At 38.7% G+C, this 10,177-nt stretch overlaps 1 pseudogene across 1 annotated transcript; it reads left to right on the top strand.

Annotated features, from left to right (window-relative positions):
• Positions 1 to 7,727: 7,727 nt before the first annotated feature.
• On the top strand, positions 7,728 to 8,869 carry LOC308390101 (4-galactosyl-N-acetylglucosaminide 3-alpha-L-fucosyltransferase 9-like; annotated as a pseudogene). Its single transcript has one exon. The product of its transcript is annotated as a 4-galactosyl-N-acetylglucosaminide 3-alpha-L-fucosyltransferase 9-like (transcript).
• The last annotated feature ends 1,308 nt before the right edge of the window (positions 8,870 to 10,177 follow it).

Raw genomic sequence — 10,177 nt, 5'->3', positions numbered from 1 at the left:
AAGATGTGATCTTTATGGCTGCTGCAAGGTTACCCGTATTTTTGTATGAATCATCATACCTCAGTGTTGTCTGGGAGCGAGTGTTTCCATGTGATTCTGATTGTTTTAGCACTGCACCACACCCTTGAGACCACACTACAAAAAGACAGCTCGGTATCTGCATATATCGCAGATATTGCATCACATTCAGATGTTGTTGGAACGGCTAATTCATTGAACAATGCATTGCAACAGCACTCAGCAGCTATTAACAGAAATTTATGTTTTTTACAGAAAGTACTGTACAAATTCTTGTCAACATTTTATGCAAGATGAGCTTCTGTGTCAAAGTATAAAAACAGTGAGGTTAACATTTCTTCAATTTCAAAGGGACCATTGATGTAAAATAGGATGAAACCAATTATTTTTCTTATGGAGTACGGTTCCAAATGCCATAGTGGACTCTGTACATAAACACTGTAGTGAACTGAAGCAGGAATTGGATCAAACCAGCCCAAAACACAGATCATTCCTTTATGTCTAGCAGACAGTGGGAACTCCAGCAGCATTGTATATATTTTTCATGGTAAATCTCTTTATATCATGCAGTTGTTGTCTGGAAGTGACTGTGACTGCGCTGTACATTTGTAAGTAATGCCCGGTGCTTTGAGTGGCTGTGAATTAAGTTAAAGGGAGAGACACTTGAAAAAGAATTAAGAGCATCTGAAATGATGCTTTTAACGGTTTTGAGGTGGACATTTTCATCAAGGCAGGCACTTTTACATTTGAGGAGTGATTTTTTTTTCTTCTTTGTTTATATTTGGTGGCAATCCTGTTGGCATGACCTAATTGAAAAAGTTGTGCCAAAATGCAGCAGAAATACAGCACTTTTATTCATTTCGAGTAGTGTGACTCACTGTGCCAGTTGTCGTCTTAGATGAAGCTATTGTGAGTTTATAAACTGTCCTCCAAGACCTTGGCACGTCCCACAGGATAACTATGAAGCTGCCAGTCATGGTTTCATATTGTACAGTCCAATCTCATGTATGAAAACAAAGCTTTCTTGTCCAATGTGGTTGGTGACTTTAAGAAAAAAAGTTTTTTTCATTTTATCTTTTTGGGCCGCATAAGTCTTCTTTATCTTCTCTCTCTTTTTTTTGCACAAAAACAAAGAAAAGGAGCTGCGGCTTCTCTGTTGTCCAGTTTGAATCTGTGAGAGGTTCACTGATGCACCCAGAAGTGATTCTCTGGATGCTATATGACTGGGTATCCCAAAAAAATTTGATTTTAATGCCAGTTCACTGAAATAATCTGTTAGTCAATCAATACTTTTTTTTTGCCAAATCATTGTATTTTGCCAAATGTTGTGTTTTACTGTATATGTCTGATAGTGTCAAAATGAAAATAAAGATATGGACAAATGAGCAAACATTTGTAAAGTGTACTGTAGTATTTCTTTATTTTTGTTTTTTAAAGAGATGCCTGATGTGTATTACATGACATAGGCTGGATTATGCTGAAACTGTCTGGAAAAAACATGTATGATGCTTGCTTTTAAACATTTTAAACAAGTTTATATATAAGTGGATTTATATATAAACTTGGCTAGCCAACATAGCTTAGCATAATGGCTGAAAACAGGACAACTCTGAGCTGAGCTGTACAAAAAGCAGAACAGCCATTTTAAAATGGCTGTTTAATAACCATACATTGGTTTCCCCTGTAACTATGCTATGCTATGCTAAGCTGAGCTAAGCTAAGCTAAGCTAAGCTAAGCCAAGCTAAGCTAAGCTAAGCTAAGCTAAACTAAACTAAGCCAAGCTAATGTAAGCTAAACAGCTGCTGACTGTAGGTTCATTTTTTTGGACAGAAATCACATTGGTATCAGTTGCATAATTCTTTAATTGCAGGATAGCAAAAAAAAATATTTCCTATTACAGTAAAGGGGCAATAAAGGGGTTCCTTTAGATCAACTTCAATGCAGTGTCAAAGGCAACCATTTTAATGAGTGGCTCTACTATAGCATCACATTTTGAAATGACCTTCAGTAGCTGGAAAGTAATTCTTACCAGAGATGGAGTGAAATGGAAGACTATTCATGCATCGCTCTTTCTGTGTCCAAAATACATCACAATGCATTCAATATTTTAATTCTAAAATGTTAATGAGCTACATGTAGTCACAGTTTGGTGGTTTAGAGATAAAAAGGCAGATCAAAATAAAATGCAAAAAAAGTGCTCCCTCTTATGATAATCACAGTGGAGCCACACATTATAACTTAACAGGCTTGATCTGATCACTGCAGCTAAACCTCCCACATATACATATATTATTTTGTAATCTACTAAAAGTTCCAGTTTTAGCCAAATAATGAAACAGCCAAAATATCAAAAAAGGGTCACATTAAACCTTGTAGATTGAAAGACACAGTAGACTTATTAAAAAGTTTTTATCTTACCTCTACTAGTACTGTCAGTTATCCTTTCTGCACACTTGATATTTCTAGGAGCGTATGTCCACACTGGAAGCAATTTACTGCAATGTGGCAACCAGAACCCACAGAAAGTCAAGGATATTCAGTGACTATGAGTGAAATGATCACTGTGTGGGATCCGAGATAAATTTTTTTGACTACCAGTGAGAACACAGGATATCTCTGATTGACATACAAATACAGTTACTTAAAATGGTGAGCTGATCTTGACAACACCATGGTGGATCCTTGGCGGATCCTCGGCTGGTTCTTGACCAATGAGATCCCCTGCCTGTGATATGTATAAAGCCACCACAAGTGTTAATGCCCCTAAACAGCACTGAGGAAAACCAGTGCTAATATCTTATGTATACACCAGTAGAGGTAGTGACAATGGAAGCTCATTCATTTACATCTTTCTACACTGCTTATTAATCCATTCTATGTTAAAGGGTTCTATAATTCAAAACACTGATATAGGCTAATTGGCAGCATACAATTTAGAGGTTGTACACACTGAACAAGCGACATACAGCAGAAGACAAAAAGTGATGTCTAACGAGTTTTTGGAAAGAAAAGCATCTGGACTTCTTTAAGTTGCTTGAAGATGTTTCACCTCTCATCCAAACAGCTTCTTCAGTTCTAAGGTCAAATGGTGGACAGTCCCAGATTTAAGTCCTAGGGGAGTGTCCCCCAAGTCAGTCAAGAACCCCCTGTTGATCCTCTACGTTAATCAGACGAGCCCAGGTGTGAAAACAGGTGTAGGCCACAATCAGCCTATGGCTGTATCCCAATTCAGGGTCTGCAGCCTTAAAGTACTCATTTCAAGGCCGATTATGTCACAGCGGCGCGCCGAAGGCTGTCCCAATTCAAAGCCTGCTCGAAATGTGGCCCTGAAATGTGTCCTACATTTCCCTGAATTTTAAGGCTGTGGCAGTGTAGACTTCGTGGCCCAACATATCCCAGAATGCATAGCGCGGCGGTGGGTGTGGATAATTTTGCTGAAAAAAAACGGCGGATGAGGGGCGGCCGAAGAGTAAACTTTAAGTAAGTACTGAATATTATGTCACTTATTTATGTGCAAATGTTTAATAACGAAGAACATTAAACATTACTGTTGGCCACATGTCGGCAAAGTTATGTGACATTAGTGACGTTTGTACTAACTTGATTTTAAAGCCTTTACTTTAAAATATACGCCGTTCAATAGCTGAGCTTAATCTTACAGAGAATGATCAAAGCTCATGTAGAAACAAACAAACAAATGAACCAAAGATTTTCTCCTTCATTTCTGTCAAACAAAGCTGTATGACACGTTATTAGCTGTTAGTATCATGGTTGCTAGGCAACCTGGGCAGCGCAACGGAGGCTAGACCGTCCCATTTCACAAGCCTCGCACTTCCGGCCTTAGCGGTCTTTGAGTACGCGGCCCTTGAGGATCGTTGAGGCTGCGTACTTTAAGGCTGCAGACCCTGAATTGGGATACAGCCAAGGTTTCGGGTGAACCCGCAGTGAAACCTAGCCCCACCCTATCATGTGATTTCCTGAGGTCAAATGGCCCAGGATGTGAGTGGGCGTTAAGGGGCCTGGGAAAGGATCTCAAAACTGGCCTTAATGCCCACTATTTAACTTCACTGTCACATGTTTCTATACAAAAAGTGTAGTCAAAATTTAAACTTGAATTGTCAGTGACAGGTGTATTTTAGATGTGACGCAAGGGCAAGTGAGAAAAAGAGCACTCAAACTGCGCACCAATAATGTATGTGTTTGTATTCTGTTCTAAATAAATATAAAAGAAATATGTGGGGGGTCTGTTCTAAAATTTTAATAAGATTTCAATTCATACAGCGTCAAAACACAACCCCAAGGTGCCTCAAGGGGCTTTTTATTGTGACGTAAAATATTACAGAGAAAACAAATAAACCGTTCCTCTGAAAATGATCAGTTAGCTGTTTAATAACTATTCTTTCAGGAATGTTAGAGAAAAGGGAAGTTTAAAGAGCAGTCCATGCAGGTGGGTTGTGATGGCTTTTTAAGTAATGGTTTAATTACTGGCACCTTAATGGATGTAGCCTATTATTAGAGATAGGTGACATTTGGGATTAAAGCATTTGTAGTTATTGAAGTTAACTCAGAAGAATTAATCAGAGTGCAAGAGTCCAAAAAATATTAATAGTGTTTAAAGCAGCTGTACGTAATGATGAGTCTGTGAGATGGTTACTAGTAATTTTTCTCTGATGGTTGAATTTTTATTTGTGAATAAATTCATAGAGCTCTGAATTTTTGTCAGTGCTGAAAAGAGAACTAGAGGGTTTTTTTTTTCCTTTTTTAAAAAAAAAGGGGCAAAAAGCTCTTTTCCAGGTCTTCTAAACTACTGACATGCCAATTTGACTCCAGCTTATCTACTTTAAGGTGAACCTTTGAGAGTTAAACCAGGGAGTACAGTGACTTTCGAGAGTTTAGGTAGCTGCTCTGCACTGTGTTGGCACATGGCATTGAAGAAGATAAAAGTGGAGGAATTATATCCTTCAACTTAGTCACAGCACTTTCAGAACGACATCTACTAATGAAATTTATTTCTCACCTTAGGGAAATCTATTATTGTAAAATTTAGATGTTAATAAAAATGATCAGATAAAGAGAAGCCAATTCATCTAATAACAGATTAAATGCAGAGTTGAGGCTGTCATTTTCAGCATCTAAATGGATATTAAAATCACACACTATAATTATTTTATCAGAACTAAGCACTAAATCAAATAAAACCTCTAAAGTCTAAAAATAAATCTGGGGTGAGGTGAGGCATTATAGTAGAGAGAACCAGAGCTTTGCACTTGCAACTAAAGGCAATCCTCTCATGTATGGAATCAGAACGATTAAAAGTCCTAGGAGCATCAGTCACAGTCAACATGCTTGCTTTAGAGATTCGATGCAGTTGTCTGCCACTAATATTAGTGTATCACCTCAGTGTGATACATTTTAATACTTATATGCTTTAAAAGGTATACTCCAAACACAACAACATATATTTGCTGCACAAAAAGTGCCCAATCTTTCAGTCACTAAATTAATACCGCAGTAGTTATGGATATATAAATGTGTCTATATATGTATGTACTGTATGTATTATATAAATATCTTTATAAGTGCAAAAACAGCACATTCTGACAGTTTAGACAGTTAACACATTGCATTTTAAAATGCAACAACTGGCTGAGGCCCTTCCCTGCTTTCCTAAGATTGACGATAAATAAATTAATAAATAAACACATTACTCATACAATTCATAAAAAGTATCACAAACAGTAGTTGTCTTGACACTAATTCTGACAGTTCAGAAATCATAAAAAGATCAGAAAAATCATGTATAATTAATCCAGTGGGGAAAAGTTAAAGTGTGATTGCAATTATTTTGAGTTTGAATCAACCATCAGCTATATTATTGAGGAATTATCTGCAGACACTATGCACTAAAGCACATTGTTTCCACATTTCTCTTATTTCATAAACAAAGTCTTGTTTAGCATTAACACATGAAATGAATGAATGAAAAGTAGTGATGTGCGATACCACTGATTTCCTTTCCGATTCGATACCAAATAAAATTCAGGGTGGTATCGACGATACTGATCCGATACCGATACTCTGTACAAAAACTTTTATTTATGGTATCTCAAATTATAGCATCATAATGATTACAGGACATCAGATTACTTGTTCTTATCACTTAATAATGCAGAGTTCATCATGTAGAAATAAAAAACCTGAAGTTGTGCTATTTGAACTGCTTGCCTGCTTGCAGCACTAAAGGACTCCGTGAGAGACGTCTGTCTCGCCCTAGCAGCACCTGTCCCTCTCCTCCTCTTCAGTTCGCCTCAACATACGCTCGTCATATTCTGTGATATGATTTACTCTGAAGTGTTTGACAAGGTCAGTGGTGTTGCGGCAACACCTCACTTTTTTGCCACATGTATCGCAAACCACGTCTCAGCTGTTTGTGGAGGTAAAATACGTCTGCACATGACTCCAATTATGCTCAGCCATTGTTATGAGTGCGCACGCCAAGGGCTGCCACACATTTATACAGCCGTATTTCGCACATGACTATGAAAGGCGGAAGAAGAAGTAGTTCCTTCGAATGTAGACAATCCGAATGTTATAGTTCCTTTCCACTGTGTTCCTGTTAATGATAAACTACAGATTTACCCCAAATTACTAAAATATCGATATTTTAATGTGAGAATCGATTCTAGAACATAAATGACTGGTATTGGAGGAATCGATATTTCAGGATCGATCCACACATCACTAATGAAAAGAATGGGCTAGTTTTGGATTTGCAGTGAAAACAGGGTGGAAGGTCACTACATAAGTCATAAGTCAGGTCAATTATATTTCTACTATTGACAATATTTCACCATAAAATGCTATCAAAACTTTTGGAAGCTAGAGAAATCAAACCTTGTGTGAAGAAAGTGCGCTCACTTAGAGGCACTCTACAACTAAGTGAAACGGGCGTGTTTATTGTGGAAAGTAGATACATCCCAAGAGAAAAAAAGGAGGAATCCAAGAAACTGGGAAACCAGTTCGATAGCGTATCTGTCAAACAGGGTTGATAGCATACCTGTAGCCAAATAAGGTGAGATTACGCAGTGTGGGAAGAGTCATCAAAGTGCTTTGTGTCCACCAGGTTTGTATTGTGATAGTGCGTAAAAGGATTCACATTTTTATTTATGATATTCATACCACTAAGTGTTTAAAGCCATCGATTCTGTTCAGAGTCAGAGGTCCAGCAGACATTATTACATGTTGGTAATATGTAATAATGTCTCAAGATCACATATCGGGATCGCGTTACCAATGAAGAAGTATATTGCCGTGCGGGAGTAGAGCCGCTCCATGTCCAAGTCACCAAGCGTCGGTTCAGATTTGCTGGTCACATCCTTCGGCTACCGGACCCGAGACCTGCCCGTGTTGCAGTTCTGTGGAACCCGAAGAATGGAAAGAGACGGCGAGGAAGACCTAAAATAACACGGAGGAGGATTTTCCTTGAAGATTTACGTTCAGTCGAACTGTCATGGGATGAAGCAACAACTGCCGCGATAGACCGAGTTCAATGGCGTTCTCTTGTCGCCCGATGGGAGGATCTAAGTCTAAGTCTAAGTAAGGTAATATGTAAAACCTTAATATGATATGATGGTTAATCTTGATGTTGTGTCCTGCTGTCCATGAGATCATGTTCTTTCTCTTTGGTTTTCTCTTTTTAGGACATAATATGGCATCTACAACTTTTTACAGAATCCTGCAATTCCTTCTGCTTGGTACTTTTATACTGGGATGCTTTGTGACTCTGTTTTTTTGGATGTATGGTAAACCTTCTACAAGCTGGTTATCAGGTCCTGTAGAGTCAACAGTATCCACAGACTGGGTCAAGAACCTCTTCTCCACCAAGAGCAATAAAAACGTGACCACTGTGCTGATCTGGCTCTGGCCCTTCGGACAAACGTACGACCCATGCCTCGGCAGCTCTCTCTTTAACATTGATGGCTTCTTCATCACAGCAGACAGGAAGCACTACATAAAGTCTGATGGGGTCGTCATCCATCACTGTGACATTAGCCCTGACCTGTCCAATCTGCCACCGTTCAAGCGACCGTCGTTCCAGAAGTGGATATGGATGAACTTTGAGTCACCGACACATTCGTCCCAGCTGCCTGGGATAGAGAACCTGTTTAATCTGACTCTCAATCGAGATGCTGACATTGTAGTGCCTTATGGGTCCATCGTAGCAGCAGAAGGGGAAGAGGATTTTGTAAGACCCAGCAAAAACAAGCTGATTTGCTGGATTGTAAACAACTGGAACCAGCAACACATACGGGTGAAATATTATAATGAACTGCACAAACACATTGAGGTTCATGCATATGGACAGGCCTTCGGGAAATACATCTCTGACCAAGACTACTTCCCCACCATCACCAGTTGCAAATTCTATCTGGCGTTTGAGAACTCCATCCACAAAGATTATATTACAGAGAAACTTTACAACCCACTCAATGTGGGGACAGTGCCAGTGGTGTTTGGCCCACCCAGGAAGAACTATGAGAACTATGAGAACCACGAGACTCCTTCATTCATGTTGACGACTTCAGCTCGCCCAAGGAATTGGCTGATTACCTGCTGCTCCTGGACAAAAATGAGGAAATGTACCTCAGGTACTTTGAGTGGCGGCAACACTTTAAAGTAAAGAAGGCCTATTTTTGGGCAGAGCACACATGCCTGGCTTGTGATTACTTGCAAAGGCACAAAGAATACAAGGCATTCAATAGCCTTGATAAGTGGTACTGGGTTAACCAGAGATTTGAAGGTCTACGTGGACCTTGTTATATTGTTGAAGGCAGAGCTAGTGTGTACTAATGATGAATTCACCTATGCATTGTTTACAAAAGTCCAATCTGAAAGGGGTTTAACAGGGTCATGTACTTACTGAGTCTTTTTGAAAATATGTAGTTTTCATTTGCAATGCTAATCAAACTGTTATTTATCTTTACATACTTACACTAATGCGAAATCAGGAGTGACTTCACTCCCAAGTTAGTGTGTACGAAAAACAGCATTTGTTTTTGTCCATAGCAAGGTAGAGTCATTCAGGTATCACAGGCAATATAACATAATAATTGCTTTTTGTGCTTAAAAAAGACATTCATGGCTTATTTAGTAAGTCGCAAATATACAATAGTGGCAGTACAGATTAAAAGTTTAAAATTTTACTACTGTGTACATTTAATGCAGCCATCATGGACCCTTAGTTTCGGTCTACACGGGCTGCTCCAACTATCTGAGAGGGAAATTCCACTTGAGGAGGTGTTCCAGATTCAAATTCCGACTGGGAACTCTAAAATTCGGATTTCCAACCTCTCCAGGCACGCACCATCAGACAGATGGTCATTATGCATTTGTAGATTTGAATTGGAGATCTTTACCCTGGTGGTATCTGACAGAAGGTGTCACTGTTATGTGAGAGGGAGGTTGCTAATTAATATTGCTGTGAATTGTTTATTGTCTCTTGTATTTTTGTCACAGTGTTTTGGATACCATGTGGATGATGATGATAGCACAGCACAGAGCCATTGTACTGCAATATGAAACTCCCACACAAATTTGTCATTTCTGACTGACTGCATTAAGCAGAAAGAGCATTTAATGAGCACATAGTATATCGACTTGATTAGGCTATTTATTTGAGTGATGCACTCTCATCCCACTTTATGACTTCAGATATATAGACTGATATTGTTTCATGGTTTCGGGCAGACTTTGACATATGGGTAAAGTAAGTATTAACTAAGATCTAATGAAATTGGCTCCCATGTGAAGAAAACAGTGAAAGATGTGATCTGTTTTCATGCTTGCTGCAAGGTTATCTATGTTGTTGTATAATCATCATACCACAGTGTTGTTTGGGAGTAAGTGTCTGCATATGGAAAATGTGATTCTCGATTATTTTATTTATTTATTTATTTAAAATATAGCGTTACACCTCATCCTTGATGTGTCCACTGATGCAAAATAGAATAAAAACAGTTGTTTTCTTATGGAGTATGGTTCCAAATGTCATAGTGGACCCTGCATTCAAACAATGTAGTGAACTGAAACAGGAATTGGTTTTTTATCTGTTTTTTGGGTGTCTTCTGTCTCCTTCATGTTCTCTCTCTTTGCTTTTTT

Source organism: Rhamphochromis sp. 'chilingali' (assembly GCF_963969265.1).
Source record: "Rhamphochromis sp. 'chilingali' genome assembly, chromosome: 21".
Lineage (NCBI taxonomy): Eukaryota > Metazoa > Chordata > Actinopteri > Cichliformes > Cichlidae > Rhamphochromis > Rhamphochromis sp. 'chilingali'.
This window is presented reverse-complemented; position numbering and strand designations above follow the sequence as displayed.